At 38.9% G+C, this 5,513-nt stretch overlaps 1 long non-coding RNA gene across 1 annotated transcript; it reads right to left on the bottom strand.

Moving 5' to 3' along the window:
• Nucleotides 1–3,996: 3,996 nt before the first annotated feature.
• LOC112842771 (uncharacterized) lies at nucleotides 3,997–4,452 on the bottom strand. The gene is made up of 2 exons (XR_003214791.1): nucleotides 4,172–4,452; nucleotides 3,997–4,058 (listed from the first exon to the last, which is right to left on the bottom strand). It is a non-coding gene; the product is annotated as an uncharacterized LOC112842771 (long non-coding RNA).
• Between the last annotated feature and the right edge of the window lie 1,061 nt (nucleotides 4,453–5,513).

Here is a 5,513-nt window from a genome sequence, read left to right as displayed (position 1 = left end):
GCAGACTAATCGAACTCTTTTGCTTTTCTTTGTATTCATAGTCTATAAACCCTCTTTAATTCTACTAAATCTTGATCTAAAACCAATACACCTTTATGTCACGCTCACACTTCTAAATAGAGCCCTTTCAGACATCAGGAATCATCACACACACACTGTCTTTTCTCTCAAACTTCCACTTGTTTACTCACTCTACTATGAACCTTTGTAGTGTTATTATTACTTATTTTTTATTATTTTTGTACAAATCACACCCAATCACCCAAAACCTACTACTCACAGCATTCACACAGTTGAAATCACTCAAAATGTGCTTTCATACGAGTATTTTAGACATGCTTTTCATAATCAGAAAGAGCAAGTCAAAGAAAAACCAACTGAAACCTCTAATCATTCTCACAGCACACACATAAACTGGAGAAAAAACTTAAAACACACCGGCATTTATTGCTCAAGAGAGGTTACTACTGAAAGATATATAGTGGTCACTTACTATACATCCACAGTAATGAATTCAAACTCTATTTATACAATTGTAGTGACTATTGTTAGCAACATTTGCAAACAATAGTTATGAAGCTCAATAACACTCTAAACCGAAAGCAACAATCTCCATGCGCGTCACCGCTCCTCATTAGCTTGGTAGTGTCCACATATTTAATTCAGCTTCTCAATCTTGTAGCTTTAGCTGTTGTATACAGGGTTTGGCTCATTAGTTGTTAGTATAGGTTTGCTCTTCATCTCAACAAAGTCTCATCTAGGTTTACAAGCAGGTCAAGTATCTCTATGCACTTGATTAGATTTGGTATTTTCTTTATTTTCTTCATCTCATATATCATTGTACTGAGTTTGAGCAAACCTTAGGCTTGATTTAGACTACTTTTAACAATTATCCACCTCACATCATAACTGACTGAGGTGCCTCTTCTTATTAACAGTATGTCATTATTAATGTTATCATTGTTTTGTTTTTCCTTTTTTATAACAGCAACAGTATATTACAATACACTACTTTACTACTAATATACAATAGTTTATTATTTTATATTTTATTATGTATCCATCAAAGCTTCGTTACCCATTTTAATCCTTTACAACTACACAACTGCGGCACCTTCTCTGGCACGAGAATCGAGAGAGGTAGTTGACACGGCCTTCTACTTTCAAGCTATTCTTGAAAGCGGTGTCACCTTTACGTGATGAAACACGACCTTTTTCTCTCTTTACCAGTACTTGGGTGGCCTACAGTAAACAAATTAGTGGAATAGTTCAGCCTCCTTATTGTGCTGTAAAATCAACTTATTCCACCAACAAAAATAAAACAATAAATACCTTTATACGCGCGCTACCTTTACCCACTACGGGGGAGCTACCAGTCCCAGAGGAGCTCTATTTTATTTTAAAATGCTACCAGCCCCTCTCGGGCGAGCCTACTACGATTTTTCGCAACGTGTTTCAGAGTGTCAATATTCACCTGTTTGCTGATTAATTGCCGGGTTGTCAGGTCCCCCTCATCGACCCCCACCGTCGTGGACCACTTTTAAGAACGCTGGCCAGAACCCGAATTTCACGCTTCTGGTCTTTATCCTGTACCTGGACAGGAGCTGTCGTCAGACTTCAGCGCGGGCTTCTCACGACGTCAGGACTTGATGAGGTTTTCCCGTGGGGTCACACAAAAGTGTTATGTCCCATCCGGCTCGAAGGACCAAGAAATGTCAGGAGTTTTCCTGCAGTGCAACTCAGGTCCGAATAAATGACACTCAGACAGGTTTGCAGGTAACGTGCACACGGGTGAGAACTCAGCGGAGACTCACACCCTGGAACAGTTGTCAGGCTTTATTTATACTTCAAGCATATTTGTGTAGCATGTCCTTCTCAGAGACGTACAGGAAGAGATAAAACAGAACTGTGCTGCGTGCAGGCTTCCTGTTGAGCTTTGCACAGAGCGTAACTTCTCTATTTAAGCTGAATACTAAAAGAGCAAACACATCTAGATAATGAAATGTACTTTTAAGCATAAACACAATAAAAATCCTAAAATCCTTTAACACAGACAATATTTGACAGTACATTTATGCATTCTGTTATGTTCCAATCCCAGTTTATAGTCAGTACCATTTAGTCTCCAGCTAATAGTCAGCTGCCACTAAGAGCTTACATTAAGGAAAATACAGCAGAAAAAACAGCGCAACACAAAATTATGACCAAGTCATAACTATTATATTTCCATCAATCTTGATACCACTGACTCAATGGCAGCCCCAAACCACGACAGAGGCTCCTCCATGTTTTCAGGACTGTACTGGCAGTTGCTCTGCTCCTGTAGAAACAGGAGGCAAACTGACATGTCTTCATATGACACAAGCTACTGTTTTTGATACATCATTAGTCCCCCACTGTTGCTTTTTCTGTGTGTGACCTTTTGCAGGTGAAAGTCACAACTTTCAGATGTACTGTTTCAGCTTTGTGACTTCTTTCATCCACTGATCCAGTTTTTTTTCAGGACCTAACAATATTTGATCACCAACTCTTTGGGAATCATCTGGTAATTGTTAAAAATACGAGAACGTCTTTAGAACTGTTGGTACGTGTCACTCATCTAAAACAATGTTGCCAGCAGAAATTTTACATTGGCTCTTTGCTTGTTGTAAAGGGTAAATAGATCAACTCCACTCGAGAACTCTACAATGTGTCTTGTCATCCACCTGTTTAAGCACACATTTATACAACTCTTTTGTTTGTGCTTTCTATTTAACAAACACACACACACACACACACACACACACACACGCACAAGAGGTGGCTCAAGACTGTTCTCAGTAATGTATTTGTCAGTGGTTTCATTTTCAAAGTTCATTCTTGATTTACTGCAAAACTTGACCTCTGACCTTGACCTTGAGGTGGCTGATCCCATAACACACTCATACAGTGTACACATAACAAACTGAGATTAGGAGTATTTGTAATTGACTGTACAGTAGGGAGATCAAAAATGCACAAATGAATTTTTCAACAACTTCAAGTAACATTAATGTGTTGTTTCTGAGTTTTTTGAGATTCTGTCTCTCTCCATTAAACTGAAATTATTATAAAGAACTATTAGACTATTCATTTAATAAAAATTCAACAGGGGATCGAATAATTATTTCTCCCATCAAAGTCACATCAAAGTAGAAGCAAGTGTACTTTAGAAAGTTACATGAGTAAGATCCAGCCTGGAATGTTCACTAGTGACCAGCTGTTGATTTTTAACAAGTGAACAGTGTTTCCCTGTTTCCACGTGTCAGGAAGTACCTGTTTACAGTTGTCTATTTAAATGAAACATGAAGTAAACACAAAGATAAAGTTAGAGACCCACGGGCATTTAGATTTCAGGGAGCAAACAGCATCAAACAAGGTGCGTCTCAGAAAGAAACATTGAATTAAAGAGCTTAATTAGATTTGACATAAAGATCCCTCTGTGTGACCTAAAACAAATGATATTAAATAAATATATTTCATTATGTATTTCATGTATTTCATTTCAGTGATAAAAAATAACATTTCAGTACATGCCTGGTTTATGCCGCTAACACGCTCATCTTACAGCAACGGTGGCTCAGAGTTATGACATGTTTTATTATTGAAACTGCTGAAAAAAATTGTTTTTTCTCTGAAATTATTGACTTTATCATCATGTTGGAAAACAAAATTGTGAAACTTGTGATTTGAAAAGCATCTTCAGTGTGGAACGTCTTGTCCCAAAGTTGCTCCATGTCTACTCCGTACCAAAAAATAACATCTTCTGTCTTCATGCAGTGTCCCTCCTACTGTCCTATATTCTTGTATTGTGCGCTGCTGTACCGCTGACCTGGTGAAATATTTATCCTCTTTGCATTCAGCTCTGCAGCAAATCCTCGTGCCTTTTGATAAAAGAAGAGAGAGCGCTCCTGGTCTATTATGAAGTTGTGGTAGATGGTGGCGAGTTGGGTGCACAGCTGCAACTGAGACTTTTTGTTGCCCAGATCCATGGCTGCAGCGAGAGCTAGGTGGTAGTATCCAGCAGCATCAAAAGGGTCCTGTTGAGGCAGGATTTCAGTTTAGGCATATCGCAGATCACTATGTTCATCAGATTCACATTTTATTGTTTAAAATACAGAAAACAACCCACATCTACGGTCCAGTCCATTACCTTCAGATCAGTGAATATAATGTCTCCCAGTGTTTGGCACAGCCTCACATAATACAGTGGCTCCTCATCGAACTGCAGAGGTGTTGGGCAGAGGGTCAGGGTCTTCAGGTAATAGTGCTCAGCCAGTTCATACTGTTTCAGACAGTGGTACAGTGAGCCCAGACGGTGGTACGCCACTCGCTCATTCAGACGCTCACCTACATGTACACAGTTTATTTGGTTTTAGCACGGGAACTAATGTCAGGATATAAGCCAGTGATACGTTTTTATAGGAGCTGACTTTGAAGTCTAACCATACCTGCTGTTCACAGCTGTCATGATTTATTTGAATTTGTCATTACATGCCCCAAAATTACTAAAACCAAAAGAAGGCACTTTAATTTTATCGTCATGATATTAATATAGATTAATAAGAATAAAAATACTACAAACAGCAAGTAAATTACACTAAAAATGAAAATGTTTGTTTGACTGTTAGGATGTTCTCTGTATTATTTTAGCACCTATGATATCGTCGTGTTGGTGTTGTTTCCAAAATGATACATGAATAAAATTAAAGGTGACCACATAATACGCTTAGTTAAATATGAACTTTTCAGTAAATTGAAAGCACAGCTAAAGTGACTCCATAGTGACAAATGGACAAAAATAACTTACAAAAGAGTTTTTTAAAGAATGACAGCAAAAAGACAGCCTGCTACCAATGCACAAAGATGAACAAGAATTCACACAAATGATCACTTTTTGAACATATTTTAAAGACTGAGAATCAGAATACTTTATTAATCTCATAGGAAATGATTTTGTCACAGTTGATCCAAGACAGCAAGAACAGTAACTAATCAAACTAAATGAAATACAACATATTACAAAAAGAGGAGTGAAAGAAGCCATCTATGTCCACTGTGAGCGACCATCTTTGAACAGAGGTGGTGGTTTACGACACCAACTGTCTGCCATCTATAATCCAGTTTTGAGTTCCCTCCCCAGATGCCTTAACGCCTACTCACATCCTGGGCCATCTGACCTCAGGAATTCACATGACAAGGTGGGGCCAGGTTTCACAATGAGCTCACCCGAAACCCTGGCTGATTAGGTACCACACCCGCTTTCACACCTTGGCTCATGTGATTAGAGGATCACCAGGGGGTCCTTTGTCCCTCTTTGGGGGGATACTCCCACTGGGTTTAAATCTGGGACTCTCGGCCATTTGACCTTAGAACTGAAGAAGCTTCTCGGATGAGAGGTGAAACGTCTTCAAGCAACTCAAAGAAGTCCAGATGCTTTTCTTTGCAAATTCCTTTGACTACGATGACCTGGATGACTGAGAACCTTCACAGAC

Source organism: Oreochromis niloticus, linkage group LG3, assembly GCF_001858045.2.
Source record: "Oreochromis niloticus isolate F11D_XX linkage group LG3, O_niloticus_UMD_NMBU, whole genome shotgun sequence".
NCBI lineage: Eukaryota > Metazoa > Chordata > Actinopteri > Cichliformes > Cichlidae > Oreochromis > Oreochromis niloticus.
The sequence above is the reverse complement of the archived record's forward strand: the minus strand, read 5'-3'. Positions and strand labels throughout refer to the sequence as shown.